The sequence below is a fragment of the Oreochromis aureus genome, linkage group 3, assembly GCF_013358895.1.
Source record: "Oreochromis aureus strain Israel breed Guangdong linkage group 3, ZZ_aureus, whole genome shotgun sequence".
In the NCBI taxonomy this organism is placed as follows: Eukaryota; Metazoa; Chordata; class Actinopteri; order Cichliformes; family Cichlidae; genus Oreochromis; species Oreochromis aureus.
The window spans coordinates 91,317,941-91,335,130 of record NC_052944.1 but is presented as its reverse complement, the minus strand read 5'-3'; the positions used below and the strand labels follow the sequence as shown (position 1 = coordinate 91,335,130).

Below are 17,190 nucleotides of genomic sequence, written 5' to 3'. Positions count from 1 at the left end.
ACGCTGGCCGTGTCCCAATTCAGGGTATGCAGCCTTAAAGTACGCAGCCTCAACGGTCTTCAAGGCCCGCGTACTCAAAGACCGCTAAGGCCGGAAGTGCGAGGCTTGTGAAATAGGACGGTCTAGCCTCCGTCGCGCTGCCCAGGTTTCCTAGCAACCATGATAGCTGGAAACGTGTGGTTGACAGAAATGAAGGAGAACATATTTTGTTCGTGTGTTTGTTTGTTTCTACACGAGGTCTGTGTGATTTAATAAGTATCTGAGGCTAAGACCACAGGACTGTAAAACATGATTGTTGGCCTTCATATCTGTACTGAACAGTCATTTAAGATTAGCTAGTAAAATAACAATTAGTTAATGTTGTTCATGAGACTAAAGTCAGTGTAAATATGATATGGACAATATTATAGTTATTATATTAATCATTATAAGTTATTACAGCAGTGAGTTTGAAGTCTCAAATCAAATCACTTCTATTGTCACATCACATGTGCAGGTACACTGGTACGTTAGCCCAGGGATGCTGCTAGGACTTTGGCTAATGCACCACCGAGCTTGTGACAAGCCACTCACGCACTTTACATAGCTTTGGTTCCTCGTTTCAAGGGCTTGAAGTGCATCCCCAAGACTGACAGAGAGAGAGTGGATAAATGTTTACAGAGTTTTTTGTTAACATAAATGTTCAAGATCTTCAATAAACATGTTAAGTGTCTACATTTTTCATTTCATTTCAGAGTCTGTTTGCTCATACAAAATGAACTGCGATTAATATAGATTAAAAATGAATGATATTTAATCGTGATTAACCAAAATTAATCCACAGTAACCCTGTGATGAATCTGATCAAACATTTTAATTGTTTGACAGCACTAATATATATTATATATTAGTGTATACTTACCTATTAGTATATAGGTTCTTTGTTTGAAAAAGTTGCCTTAACAGGAGAGAACCTGTGCTAAAAGAATTAAGAAAACTATTCAAATTCTCTTTGAATTTAAGCATACAGTCTTTGTTTATTCTTCATTTATTTCATTATATTGCATAAATGTCTGTTACAACCTTAAATATAAAGTTGAAAAAGTGTAATTGCAGCCAGGCTATTCATCAAGTAATTGCGATTAATCGTGATTAATGACAGAAAATTGTGAGATTAATTAGTTATTTTTCCCTAATGTTTGGCTCCTGACCCAATCTCTGATCTGTAGGTATTTACAAATATTATATTTGTGTAGACCACAGAACTGAGACAGTTGACTGAAGCTAGCAAACAAATAGTCCTACTGTGGCTTTTAGAGTCACAGCCCGCTCAACAGGAATAACTGCTAATGGTATTAACTTTAATTCCTGTTGCGCTATTGAGACCCACCTCACATCACTAACTTTTGCAAAAATCCACATCCACAGTACATGAAACTGAGAAGCTAAACAATAAATTCTAAAATTTCTTGGGTTGGCCACTTGAGACTGGATTTAAAAAGTAATTTTTTTTTTACATGATTTTTGTAATTTTATTATTATTAAAAAAAAAACAAAGAAAGAGACTAAACAAATATGTATTTCTGATTTGTGAATTATGTTGATGTGTGCATCAAAATGTGATATTAATTTTTGGTCTTCAAAAGAATGCTTTACAAAATTGTTTTTGTCAAGAAGTCAAGTCTTTATTTGTCACATGCAAGTTGCCCTGCAGTGAAATGGGACCACATGTGAGCGTATTGTTGCAGTTTTATTTGTTAATCTTAATTTTCTCTAGTTGGAATGTAGGGTATCTTTAGTGATAAAAATATAGGCCAGACATAAATGTAAACAATGCTTCAGCCTGTGCCTTTTCATTGAGTATTTGTAAAAAAGGCAGAATGTTTTATCACTCATAGATCTTTAACACTGTACTTATTAGTGCCCTGAGGTAAAAGGTGTTTTGATTGGTCCATATTTAGGTTGAAGCAGCGTGTTTTACCCAAAATTTGTGAGTCAGGTGTAGTAATGATTAAATGAAATCTGTTATGCAAGTTTAGCTTCAAAGTTTGAATAGTTTCTACAAAAGTAATTAACAAATGAGCTGGTGCTAATTATGTGTGGTACAACTAATGTTTGCTTATTTAGTTTGTATACCTAGTCACAAATAACCAAGCTGCGGCAACATCATGTGAAATCCCTGAAAAGTCACAGAAAGACAGGGGATGAGCGAAATGCTGAGGAAAAACATTACACCATGAGTTTAATGAAATGTGCAAAGCTGGCACAGGCACTAACAAAACTGGATGCTCTTGCGAGTAATGTACTTGTAAGTGCATATGTAACATATGTTACGCCACAGTCAAGGGGTAGAGGAACGTAGCATAAGGATTAAAAAAAGAAGGGACCCCGCCCTGGTCCCCAAAACCATACACAGAAAAACCAATTTCTTAAGTGAAAGGTGGTTTAATGTCTATAATGAAAACTAAGCTCTGGAATGAACAAAGGCCAAAATAACAAACAAAACAAGCTAAGTCAGGAGAGGAGGTGCCATCTAAAACCCTATGTGAAACAAAAACCAAACAAAAGACAGATGCTACATCTAACTCCTTAACTGAAATAAAGAGGAGAAAACAGTACACGAAAATAATAAGGCAGCTCACCCCTTCTTTTTCATTTTCTATTCATAATGTACTATTTACAAGTGAAAATGTATCTACACACTATGTACAAAGCTCAGGGGGTCTTCTGTTGCTGCTGTCAGTTGTTGACATCTGCTGGGCAGGGATCTTTTAGAAACAGCCACCTGATGAGGGGACCAATCAGCCACCGCCAGCTCTCCAACCAGGAAGGACCTGTAGAGTCTTAAAGACACAGCACAACAAAAATACACAACCGGTCCAGGGCCGTAACAACATAGTTAAATAAGGTTCAAGTTAAATTCCGCTAAATGGGACATTGGCACCACCTACTGTTGTAAATGTCACCCTGCAATAACCACAAAGGGCAAGGAATTCTGGGTAATCCTCAGAGTAATGGAGGATTCCCGTAGAGATAAGGAATGTGCAAATGTCATGAACAAAAAAAGTCATGTTGCTAGCTGTAAAGGTAACACAAGTTGACCCAGTTATTTTTGGTTAAACATTATTTCCCGTGGGTTATTTCTCCCATCCTTATGTTGGGTTAAACCAGGGGTGGGCAACTCCAGGGCTCAAGGGCCGGTGTCCTGCAGGTTTTAGATGTGTCCTTGATCCAACACAGCTGATTTAAATAGCTTAATTACCTCATAACATCTCATGAAGCTCTCCAGAGACCTGGTAATGAACTAATCATTTGATTCAGGTGTGCTGACCCAGGGTGAGATCTAAAACCTGCAGGACACCAGCCCTTGAGGCCTGGAGTTGCCCACCTCTGGGTTAAACTTTCGTGTATGTGAGACTTTTTTATCAGTAAAGAGACCCGGGAGTATAGTTAGCTAACACTGATGTCGCCTTTCCACACAGGTCTCACGCTGATTGTCCACAACAATAAAAAAAAGCATTCTACTTTGTTGCCCTTTGTTGTGAATGCAGATGCAGAGACTGAATAAAAGAGGCTGTTACTACAAAATCGACCCGACCCCATTTGTTCATTTAAAGGCCTGAGAAGACATAACCCAGAGGTCACACATACAAAGTCTTGTACCCAAATTTATTTGATAGATGATAAAATTTTGTATGTTAAGTGTACTGGATATGCAACCCTCTGCCCATGCACTGTGTGAGGAGGATTAAGATTTAAAGTTCCTGCTGGTTTCATTTTTTCTTCTGAAAACTAGCATCCCATTTATCACTCTTGCTCACAACTAAAATCCCAGCCAGAAAATACCCCTGACATGAATTTTCAACATGACTTTCAGATACACGTACAATTTGCAGCTTAGAAAAGGAAATTCAGATAATGTTTGATCAATGTCACAAGTACTGTATAATTTAAGATGTGATGGCACTCACAAAGATGGTTTATTGTTGAATATTTGTCTGCCATATAATGTACTTCTTTACCTTCATTGCCGCTACGCTTATCAGATAATTTCTCCTTGGAGATGTGGACCAGGGAAACACTGGAAGATGTGCAGCAGGTAGCCGAACTATTGATAACAAGTCTTTGAATTTAAACAAGTGTATTGCTGTGCAATTTAGGTTAGTTTTAATGTTCATTTTCAAACCCCTCTTAAAAAATGTCCTACATAAGCTAATTTCCTAAATTACATTTTTTTTCAAATGTATATCCTCAAACCAGTGATTCCCAATTTGAATTTTATGCTGTAACCAGTATTACTTTTGCAGTTTAATATTTCCTTATTTGGTTTCATACATATCAAAAATACATTTTAATAATATGGTGTTTTTAGACAGAGTTTTTATTTTTTGTCCATCCTTTAAGGCTGCAGTTCCTCATATAATTGCCACATCATCACTTCAACCAGCATCTGAGAATTGCTGGTTGAAGACAAAAACAGGTAGAACATGTGTAATATACATGTTTTATTTATCTTTAAATGGCTTTAACTTTTAAATCTTAAAGAGATGTTATTTTTTTTAACCAAGGTCTCAACATATGCAGAAACGTCTTTTGATGAATCCGATAACCCAGACTGTAGTGATGCTGATTATGTTCCAGACTCTGAAGCAAGTTCCTGTCAGCTAGATGAAGATGCACCTCTTTATCCAACTGCACAGAAGCCTCTGCCTTCTCTGTGATACCCCGATTTATCTCCACAAAAACTAGATAATTCTTCAGAAATTTTAAATAAAGTCAATGGTGCCATAACTCCTAAGAAGAGGATCTCAGAAACTCCAAAAAAGAGAAAGCTCTCATCCCACAGTGCAACAGATAGCAATAAAAGTACCCCAAAGAAAAGCAGAGCTGAAAAGGTTTCAGACTCAAAGTGTTACCGCCTTTAAAGTCTGGAAGTCACCGTGTGTATGATAAGAGAAACTATTTGTTTTGTCTCCAACCCTACATCAAAAATTGCACGACGACGGAGGCTGTAGATAAAAATGTAGAAGAGTTTGCTCTTGCATTTCAATATCCCAAAAATTCAAGAGAGACACAATAGGTTGAACATCCTTAAGACGTGGAAATTTTGCCCATAAAGCCAGTTTGTTGAACAGAGGAGCTGGTGAGCTACAGGAAATCCACAGAGAGCATTGATTTCATTCATTGTTATCACTGTTAATGACTCTATGCTAAGAAAACACCGTGGAACCACATAAGAAGATGCCCAGCAAAGAAAGAAAAGGGACTCCCAGGGTGGGAAGCAAAGGGTTCGATCCAAATATGCACTGAAAACTGCTGTTGCCCGTGACGTTGGAGAGGGCTTGTGTTAAAAAGTCCTCCGGCCAGGGCATGCGTTACCTGCATGGGAGGAGCATGATTCCCCCAGGGGACAACAGCCAATCAGAGTGCTCACCCGTTCTCTCCTTGCCGTGGCAATTAAAAGGGTAGTCGAAGAGTAAGGCTGCTGCAGGCAAGTTATGGACTTGAGCTGAATCGGACTAAGGCGGGCAAGTGTGCATTCATAGAACCAGTAAGTCACATTGGGAATGTATTTTATTTCTGTTACTGTTAATGTACCAATGTAGACATCTGTTACTATTGCCTTGAGTTAGCAGCTATGCTGTAGGAATAAGTAAGTAGTAGCCTGGCTCCACAGGATATTTCTCGTTTCTAAGTTGTTTCAGTTATTGTGGAGAGTTAATGTTCCCAAAGATTTTACCTGATGGAGTTACCAAGTTAGCATAGGAATCAGTTCTTGTTTATAAAGCCTGAATACACATGGCGGCCTTTGACAGTGATTGTGTCCACTAGAGGGTGGTGTTGACCCACAAATGAAAGAATTGGCCTAAATTGATTATGATTCTGTGTTTATGCCATCCTGTTATGTTATTACTCTAAGCTCTGTTTCTGGTATCGGGATCTGCCCTTTTGTAATCTGGTATGGTGTTCTCTGTAATACTGAAGTATAAGAAATGATAGACAAGCAATATATTTATGTTATTTCTTATTTGTATTAATTACAGAACCACATCCTTACTTGCAGCGAGAGTGTGTGTTCGATGTGGGCTCGTGGCAAATAAAGTTCTTCCACTCTGACACCATTCCCCGTCTCTGACCGGACGTTATTACCAGGGGACAGTACCGAATCACGTTTCAGAGATAGTGGTCCAGGGCGTCCGCTATAACAGCTTGTGTGATGCCATCAGCCACACATGGGTAAATCAGTCCATTTGTTCACTTTATTAGTTTGGTTTGCAGTTTTCTTCATTATTATAATTCATTAATCATTTTATTTAAACTTAACACTGATATTATGAGGTGCGCGCATAAAGGCATTGTGTGTTTTTCTAAAAATGTTTTCTGTTATATTAATTATGTTTATCTTTTTTTTAGTTACCTGGTTTTGGGTGGTGGCTGTTTCCTGTCTGGGCAAAAGGTGTGGCTGAGGATTCTGAGAACAAAATGCCTGCTCAGCAGGACCAACCATGTGCTTATCAGGAACAGGGGTGTTTTAGGTTAACTTATGTTATTCTGTACTTAGTTAATATTAGTGTGAGTTTTTGTTTTCCCCCTATTGTGTGTAAATGGTTTGACCAAACCACTGTAAAAGCTACCCTCTTGTGTCTTTGTAATTAGGTCATTTTGTGAGTAGTTTTATGGGCCCGCTAATTATGTTTTTGAATTTTGTCTTTTGAACCTTTTTGAGGGTTAAAAAAAGGAAAACCCTTTTTTGAAGACATTTTTTTCATGTGTCCTCTATGCCTTGGCTGCTTGGTCCCTCACAGATTGAAAATTGTGATTCCTGCATGAAATATGACAAAGTTCCTCAATCCAAAATGGCCAACTTCTTCTGCAGTTTGGACAGAACCTGTGTGATCTAAATGGTTCAAGAAAGAAGAGACATGACTACATAAGGCAAAGGCTTAGGGAATTTGGGTGCCTGCTGCTTATACCTCGGAAAAATAGCCCCATTCAAAAGGCAGAGGAACTGATTTATCCTGTAAACTTCAACTATTTGATATCTGCAGTGAAAGAGTTGGCACAATCCTGAGAGAAATACTTTCCAGAGACCTACCTACTTCTACTTGGATCACCATATGAAGACTATTAAAGGTGATGCTGAAAGAATGCTGAGATTGTCTCCCCCGCCATGTAGCTAAGAAAGCTTGCCAAAGTGACACTTGCTCAAGTGATCATTTTTAACAGAAGAAGAGAAGGAGAAGTATCAAGAATGGAAGTGTCCACCTTTAAAGACAGAAAAAATCCAGAAATCTATATGGACATGGCTGCTTGCCTAACCTCACTTGAAAAAAAAGTGATTTCTTCACCAGAGTAGAAACCTGTGGAAAACGAGGGAGAGGAGTTCCTATTCTCCTAAAACCATCAACGGTCTCTGCAATGGAGCTTGTTGTGGAAACTCATGAATCTTGTGGTGTCCCTAAAGAGAACATCTCCATGTTTGCTAGACCAGGAGCTTTATCTGCCTATCGAAGAGGAGACTGTATCCAAATGTTTGCAAAGGAGAGTGGGGCCAAACACCCTGAAATCTGAACATCAAGAAGGCTTCGAAAGCATATACCAACAATGTTGTGGTTGTTTAATCTTAAAGAAAATGAAGCAGACCAACTAGCAGACTTTCTGGGTCATGACATACGTGTGCATAGGCAGTATACCGCTTGCCTCAGGGAACACTTCAGCTTGCTAAGATGAGCACATTGCTTTTGGCACTGGAGAACAGAACTTTTTCACACTACAAAGGCCAAACACTTGATGATATTTGACACTTGATGAAGAATTTTTATTAGGATGCTCTGAAATATAATAATAGATTTTTATATTAATATTAAATACTCTGGTGGTGTTTTGTTTTCTCTTAACTTTTATTAAAAGTTGATCTGCAAGATTCAGATACCTCAAGCGATGAGAGTGAGCCTTTTCATTCAACTCTGGAGGCAACAAAAACACAAGAGAACGAGACAACGGATCAGGATGGAAACAGGTAACCAGGGACTTCATCTCTAACAACTTGTTCCACTTCTCCCTTGAAAAAGGCTAATGACCAATTTGTTTTGGCTTTTTTGACATAAACATAAACTTTATACATTGGCATAGAAAAATAAATATATTTCAGTGAATGAATGAAGTGACAAGCTGATGGGTCATCTAGTTACAATTGATTCATTTATTCACTGACTAGAGGGGGAATACATTTGATATTGAAGAGGTTTTAAACAGCACACTGATGTCTGTTGTCTTTTTTTCAAAGGCAGCCGAGGTAACGCCACACGTTTGAACGCCACAAGATTGTGCGGTACGTGCAGTTGAAAGACACATAATGCGTTTCATCAACACATGCAAGGTGCCTCAGAAGCTGGACTGCACTCAATGCATCAATGCAGAACCCTATGCAGTGAAAGACAGAAACTGTACTGGGGTAAGAAATTATGTCAGAAATCACATTATTGCCTTAAAAAGAAAAGCTTGTGCAATAGACTGAGGGCTGCTTGTGTCAAACTACTGTATAGAGAAATATTGCTTAAAATGAAAATCTCTAGTGACTTTTGTTTTCTGTGGACTTGGAGGTGTAAATTCAGTTGTGAGCCTGCTTCTAAACCATACAGAAACTGGTATCCCCAAAGGGTGGGAGTTAAAAAAATGCAACCTCAAATTGACTCAAGTGAGTCTGTGTGTGTGTTTGTTCCTGTTTCTTTATATATTATTTCCTAAGGTGGTTTGTTTTATTTTGCTTGATTTTGTCATGATCCTGGGTCCTTTTGACCCAGCGTTTTGTGTTTTCTATTAGTGTTATTTTTGGTTCTGTTCTTCCTCCTGCTTAGTGTTATTCTGTTCTGCCCATCTATTCCTGTGTTAAGTCCGTGTTTCCTAGTCTGTGTTTTTGTGTGTATGTGTTTCCTGTTTTATTGTGAAGGTCTGCGTCTTATGTGAGTGTTTTCAGTTTGCCTCCCTAGTCTTGTCACGTTAATCACTCCCAGCTGTGTCCCCCACCTGTGTGTAATCTCCCTGTGTTCTCTGAGTGTTTTTAAGTCGTGTCTTCTGTCTTAGTCATTGCTGGTTTGTCTGTGTTCATCCCCTTCATCATTCTGTGTCTGTTCCTCCGTGCTCCTGGTAATTCTCCCTGCAAGGTACCCTCGTTCGTGTTCTGGTTTTGTGTTCGTTTTAGTTTTCCCAGTTTAGTGTATTATCTGTTATTGTCCTCACCCCCCTTTCTGTTGTGTTGTATTCCACCGTTTGTTAATAAAGCTCACCCTCCACTTAAGCAGTCTGCATCTTGGGTCCATTACTAATCTTCACACGGCCTACCTCGGCACCCTGTGACAGATTTATAGGTTTGTTTTATTTTGCTTTAGTGGAGGAGTGACCACTTGTTGTGGGGACTAGACACGTGTAGTGGAAATCCCTCTGATGCATGTCAGTGTACACACCGGGAAACAAATATAACGCGCTATTTAAGTTGCAGTTAGAGTGGCAATGAGGATTGCAGAGACTGCAAGGGTGAGTAAATGGTGGCACCCTTGGACACTCCTCCCTGTAGGTTGAGTCCCCAAGAGGCCAGTCTCCACGATTTTAAGAATTTTTCTGAGTTGCTATTTTAACTAGGGCAGCATTGTGGCAGCAAACCTTGTTCTTTTAAGTAATGTTTGTTAATGAAGTGTCTTAATTAATGGTTCGGTATTGCTAGCCCTGCTACTTAAGATGTTTTCTTTTCTGCAGTTGTATATTTGCAGTTGTTTTGTCCAATAAACTTTGTCTTGTGAAATTGACTTGCCTCACCTCTGCCTGTAATAATGAAGCTGTATGCCTTTTATAACTGTTACAACATGTGCACTGGCTATTGTAATCTCTCCTGGGGTTTAAATACCTCCCCATGTGGCTTTGGCACCTTTACCAGTTTTCCTCCTTCACGCCGCCACACCGCTTACCTAGTAAAGCATAATAATCTGTCCTTGTCATGTTACGGCTGTGTGCAGGGCATAGGACCCAAGGTGCTGACTCCGGAGACAAAACGGTGAAATCAAAACAGCTTTATTGCTGAACAAAGAAAATCTACAAAACCTAAACTGAGAAGAATCTAACAAAACACACACAGGGAGCCACAGGGAGATACACACAGCATGAGGGACGACGCGACACTGACTCAAAGAAACACAGGGTTTAAATACACAGAGGGAGCAATCAGGGAATGGGCAACAGGAGGGAAACACAGCTGGGGCAAATCAGGACTAACGAGACAAGGAGAGCAAAACCAGATACACTAACATGAGACATGGACTTTTAAAAGTAAAACAGGAAACATAACACAGACTCACAGGCAGGCATTATAACAAAGGGAACAAAGACGTGGGACCAGGGCAGACACAGACAGTGACTGGACGTGGGGATACAGCAAACAGGGGAGACAGCAACTCAGAATCACAGACAGAAAACCAGAACACTAAAACTCTAACAGAACCCACCCAGAGAACCTAAACTAAGAATAATCCAAAAACCCAAAAAGCAAAACTAGAATATAATGAAATAACAAACTCAAAGAACCAAAAACACAAACCACTGGGTCGATGACCCAGGGATCCTAACAGTCCTGCCATTTTGAAAGCAGTAAAAAGAATACAACTTATGAACCTTATGAACAACTTATAAAAATACATAGTGAATGCTTTCCATTGTTGGTGGCTTGAGTCTCTTGGCTGTGTAGCCCTGTGATCCCTGAGACACTACAGAAAATTTATGTCTGCTACTACCTAGAATATAAAACAAGAGGACCACAAGAGCGACACAATTAAAAATAAAGAATTCTATGCTTTAAAAATGAATTGTAGAATCAATTCTGCATTTCTAAATTCATTTTCAAATTCATTTAAAATCATTTAATTTATTAAAACATTTCTAAATAAAATGAAATTCACAAAAAAACTCTGAATAAAACCACTTTTGAATTCTAAATTAAAAATCTTTTTTAAAACACAGCTTAAAAAACAGAAATAAGTAAATAGTTTCAAAAATCAACGATTTATTTCTGGCATTTAAAATGGCAATTCCACTCCTCATTTTAAAATCTATTTCCCTTTTCTGTTAACTCACGGATTAACTATTGGATTAGCTCCTGAATTAGCAATTTCATTTTTGAAATCCTGAAGCAATGCAAATTAGCCATGCTGTGGGACATAAGTAGCTCTCTGAATGGTTGGACAGACACGGGCTGGCTGCCTGGATTTCTCTACACTGCTGTTCATAGCTTTGCCCTGCAAATTCAAAGCCCTAAAAAACACCCATAAATGCAGGTGTTACATATGGTTAAAATCATTCAAATGCAGGAAGTATACACGTTTGACATAAATATAGTCTGTGGCTATGTCCACACGTACATAGGTATTTTTGAAAACAGCGATTTTCATGCATTTGAACCTTTCGTCCACACGTAAACAGCATTTTCGATCATTGAAACCCGAGATTTTTCAAAACTCCTGCCAGAGACTTAGTGTGGCTGCAGCTTGTTGCTATGTCATCTTAAATCAGTCATGTGAATTGGAGGCGCAGTGTGTCTATGGACACCATTAACAATATTTTCAGTTTTAGAATTTATATTCAGACTACGTCCACACGTACACGGTTACCTTTGAAAACTGAGATTTTCCATTTTTAAAAAAAATCCTGTTTACTCGTGATATTTTGAAGAAATATCTCCACATGTAAACACCAAGAACGAAGTCAAATGCTGTCAAGAACATGCCAAATCCTAACCATGTAGAAATGTTGGCCAATCAGAAGTGTAGATGCCTGGGAGAGAAAGAGTAAACAGGGTTTTGTCCCCTCACAAAACCTTAAGTACTTCTAAAAAGTTTTTCTGGAAAGGCAGCTAATTTTGTTACTTTTTAAGTGCCTGTGTCATTACAAATGTTAATGACTAAAGACAGTATTTTGGCTGGTGTAGACTCACAACTTAAGAATGAACAAAATGCATACAGCATACATGAATTTAAAAAAAAAATTATTCAAAACCGAGGTCGGGATTAGGGTTGTGAGAGTGTCTGTGTTGAATGGAGAAGTTCACTCTGATGATTCTGTCTTTGTAAATGAACAGACAGTAAGTGTGTCTGTATGCAAGCGTGTAAAAAAAAAAAACGTTGACGTGTAGACGAAAGGTGCAAACGCATAGAAAAAGTTGCATTTTCGAAAATACCCGTGTACGTGTTGACTCAGAGTAATAGCTGAATGCACAATGAAGACAAATGCTGGCTGCAGTATTTTACTTTTGTGCCTCCCAGGTTAGTTTAATCTGATCTTTAAGTGATGATGTGATGAATCTTGCTTCCGAGTCCAAAATACTCTGTGTTTGTGTCCCTGGGACCATTTTCTTTTTTTAATTTCAAGCCATTTCCTGTTGAATGAAATAGAGCCAAATTTGCCAAAGGATATAATTTTTATTTTTAAGCTTCGGTCTGAGTTTCTTAAATTAGCTTAAAATGGCTAAGCACCAACAATACTCACACTCATTATCCTAATGGCCGTTTTCTGGCCCATTGACAACGATTATAAATACTATTTTTCATTCCAAAAGTATAATAACATAAAGTAATGAATCATTTTATGTTAGGATTTTTTTTTACTTATCCACCAGGTATTGTAAATGGTCCTGGACTCTTAAGTATGAGGATGGCTTCTCGTCATCCTCCTCCGAGGATTATAGAGATGACACAGATTATTCTGTAGAAACAGAGTAGCTGGAGTCCAATTTTCTGTTAAATATCCTCTGAAAATGATAGCGAAGGGGAGATGGATGGATGAAGCAGCATCGGGATGGACTTCAAAAAACGGGAAAATCGTTTGGTTGCCCACAAATTTGGAGATGCTCCACTATGTCCCAGCAGCCACATGTGTCACCCTGGAACCTACACACTATGCTTCCGCCTGAATCAGTGACCCGACATCCAGCTGTGCGCTCTTCCTCACTGATGAAATTGTGCAGCACACCGTGGCCATGAAAAAAATCTGCCCTTGAGCCACGCAGTCGCCAACTGGCGAGAAATGGACTCAGATGAATTTTGGGCTTATGTGGGGCTGCTCATTTTGGCCGGTGTCTACCGAATTGACCCTCAGCCTCTGGAGTGAAAAATCTGGACGGGACATTTTCCGGGCTACCATGTCCCACAAGCGATTTCATCAAATCAGCAGGGCGCTGCGTTTTGATGACAAGCTTTCCCGACCCCGATCCCATGATGACAAGCTGTCTGCCTTCCGCAAGGTATGGGATTGTTGGACGCATCGTCTGGAGCTGCTGTTCAGAGACATTTGTGTTGATGAACAGCTTGTCCCATTCAGAGACAGGTGGAACTTCAAGCAGTACATGCCAACAAAGCCGGCCAAATATGGTCTAAAAATATGGGCTGTGTGTGATGTGAAAATATCCTACGCCTGGAGACTGCAGATATACACGGGCAAAGAAGATGGCGATTGTGCTGAGGTCAACCAGGGGATGAGGGTGGTCCTGGAAGTAACAGAGGGGGTCCAGGGACACGTCATCACATGTGACAATTTTTTTACTTCATTACACCCTGGCAGAAGAGCTACTCAGGAGGAAACTGGCCCTGGTTGGCACAATTCGGAAAAATAAGCCTGAGCTTCCGCCTCCCTTGCTCCAGACAAGAGGGAGAGTGGTTTTCTCCTCCGCCTTTGCTTTTACTCTCGCCCACACGGTCGTCTCTTACATCCCCCCACGCGGCAAGAATGTGCTATTACTGAGCACAAAACACAGCAGTCCGGACATAAGCGACAAAGGGAAGACAAAGCCCGTGGTTTTTTTTTTGTGTGTGTTAGGTTGTTGACACCTATTCCTGCAGGAGGAGGACAAATCACTGGCCAGTGACCCGCTGGACATCTCACTATACAATGCCTACATGCTGTGGACACCAATGACCCATCCTGGAAGGAGTGGAAAACATACAGGAGGAGGCTGTATGTTGAAGAGGTGGGTGAAATCTTGGTAAACACACACATATTGAAGCGAGGGCGCCTTCCCCGCTCATCAGCTTCTGCAGACTTTGTGACAAGTGCGCAGGGTGCTGCTGCAGGCCCCTCCTCAATCCTTAAACCGAAGGGCATGAGGCAGTGCGAGTTTTGCACCGAGAAAAGGAGACGAATTGTCAACACCCGCTGCAAATGCGGAAGGCTCGCATGTAAGGACCACAGTCTGTCCATTTGCAACCTCTGCTTCAACTGAGCAGGACTCTGGCACACCTCCACATACGCTCTCTCTCTCAACCTCTCACTCGCTCTTTCTTTCTCATACCTTTCTAGTGATGGGATTTCCGGCTCTTTTTAGAGAACCGGCTCTTTCGGCTCCGAACCCGCTCTTCAGGTTGTTTTGTTGCTTTAATTTATTTATTATTAACAATATTGCACAAAAGGAATTACTAATGTTAAAAAAAAGTGGTTTTATTTATATATGTTTATATATAAATATATGTGGTGGCACCTCGAGACAAAGCACGTACAAACTCCAAAAAGCACATATAAACTACAAAACACGTTAACTGAACTTCCAAAACAGAGCTACCTAGATCACTTAAATTACACGATTGTAAGCATACAGTGGGGCAAAAAAGTATTTAGTCAGCCACCGATTGAGCAAGTGCCCCCGCCTAAAATGATGACAGAGGCCAGTAATTTGCACCAGAGGTACACGTCAACTGTGAGAGACAGAATGTGAAAAAAAAATCCATGAATACACATGGCAGGATTTGTAAAGAATTTATTCGTAAATCAGGGTGGCAAATAAGTATTTGGTCACCTCAAACATGGAAAATCCCTGGCTCCCACAGACCTGTAACGTCTTCTGTAAGACGCTTTTCTGTCCCCCACTCGTTACCTGTATGAATGGGACCTGTGCGAACTCATCATCTGTATAAAAGACACCTGTCCACAGCCTCAAACAGTCAGACTCCAAACTCCGCCATGGCCAAGACCAAAGAGCTCTCGAAGGACACCAGGAAAAGTATTGTAGACCTGCACCAGGCTGGGAAGAGTGAATCTACAATAGGCAAGCAGCTTGGTGTGAAAAAAATCAACTGTGGGAGCAATCATCAGGAAATGGAAGACTTACAAGACCACTGATAATCTCCCACGATCTGGGGCTCCACGCAAGATCTCATCCGTGGGGTCAAAATGATGATGAGAACGGTGAGCAAAGATCCCAGAACCACACGGGGGGACCTGGTGAATGACCTGCAGAGAGCTGGGACCAAAGTAACAAAGGTCACCATCAGTAACACACTAAAACGGCAGGGAATCAAATCCCGCAGTGCCAGACGTGTTCCGCTGCTGAAGCCAGTGCATGTCCAGGCCCGTCTGAAGTTTGCCAGAGAGCACATGGATGATACAGCAGAGGATTGGGAGAATGTCATGTGGTCAGATGAAACCAAAGTAGAACTTTTTGGTATAAACTCAACTCGTCGTGTTTGGAGGACGAAGAATACTGAGTTGCATCCCAAGAACACCATACCTACTGTGAAGCATGGGGGTGGAAACATCATGCTATGGGGCTGTTTTTCTGCCAAGGGGACAGGACGACTGATCCGTGTTAAGGACAGAATGAATGGGGCCATGTATCGTGAGATTTTGAGCCAAAACCTCCTTCCATCAGTGAGAACTTTGAAGATGAAACACGGCTGGGTCTTCCAACATGACAATGATCCAAAACACACCGCCCGGGCAACAAAGGAGTGGCTCCGTAAGAAGCATTTGAAAGTCCTGGAGTGGCCTAGCCAGTCTCCAGACCTCAACCCCATAGAAAATCTGTGGCGGGAGTTGAAAGTCCGTGTTGCTCGGCGACAGCCCCAAAACATCACTGCTGTGGAGAAGATCTGCATGGAGGAATGGGCCAAAATACCAGCTACTGTGTGTGCAAAGCTGGTAAAGACCTATAGTAAACGTTTGGCCTCTGTTATTGCCAACAAAGGTTATGTTACAAAGTATTGAGTTGTATTTTTGTTATTGACCAAATACTTATTTGCCACCCTGATTTACGGATAAATTCTTTACAAATCCTACCATGTGTATTCATGGATTTTTTTTTTCACATTCTGTCTCTCACAGTTGACGTGTACCTCTGGTGCAAATTACTGGCCTCTGTCATCATTTTAGGTGGGGGCACTTGCACAATCGGTGGCTGACTAAATACTTTTTTGCCCCACTGTAGCTATGTCAGTTTTAGTCTAAGTGCCTTTTGTTTAGATGAACTGTTGGACTTCCAGACCAGCAGGTTTAGGGAAGTCGTTTATGGGGTCACACTCTGACTCTTGCTCAAAGAGCAGAATAGAATGCTCTCCATACCTGGGAGGTGAAATGTGAACCCCTGTCCGACACGAACGCGACCAGTATGCCGTATATGCAGGCAAAACTTGCTCCACCAGGATCTTTGCAGTCTCGGAAGTCGTGGGGAGTTTATCCAGAGTGATAAAGTGCACAGACTTAGAGAACCTGTCAACAACAACCAGAATGGAATACTTTCCGAAGGAAATAGGAAACCTGTAACAAAGTCTATAAAAATATGGGACAAACATCAATATGGGGTAGTGTAAAGAGTAGAACGATATTTTTGCTGCTATTTTTTATAATCATCATTACCATTGCATTAATTATTAATATTGATATTGTATTCATAGGTTTAAACATATTGGCACCCAGTTAATTAGCCTTTATTACAGGAGCAGTTATAACCACTTTAAACTGTTGAGTTGAATCTATAATCTTAAATGCTTTTGAATGCTTTTATAATCTTAAATGTTTATATGCAGATCACCGGTCTGCAGGCCTGAGTGTATTCAGCAACCTGCTGTGTTTGAGTTTGCTTGGTAACAGATGACTGAGAATAAGTCAGGAAGTATACGTCTAAAATGTCTTTGTTTCCTCTGTAAAGTGTGCATTTTGGTTGTCATTTTGAGGAGCAGTTTGGATGATGCTATTTGAATAACCAGGTTATGCTTTATTATCCTTTATACATTTATATTCTTTGATTAAGCTTTTAGTAGTGGTTTTTGCTTAAAAGATTTATTCAACATATTACATATAGTTTCAGTTGTGTACGTGCTGGCCTTGTGTCTGGAGGAAAGGTTACAAGTCTGAGCTGGTGAGGTGAGAGGTGACACAGAGTGCAACGGAGGCCAACACATACAC

The 17,190-nt window shown here is 40.2% G+C and overlaps 1 long non-coding RNA gene across 1 annotated transcript; it reads left to right on the top strand.

The window, feature by feature from the left end:
- Positions 1–5,449: 5,449 nt before the first annotated feature.
- On the top strand, positions 5,450–9,756 carry LOC120439102. The gene is made up of 4 exons (XR_005612375.1): positions 5,450–5,530; positions 6,024–6,216; positions 6,394–7,999; positions 8,267–9,756. It is a non-coding gene; the product is annotated as an uncharacterized LOC120439102 (long non-coding RNA).
- Positions 9,757–17,190: the final 7,434 nt, after the last annotated feature.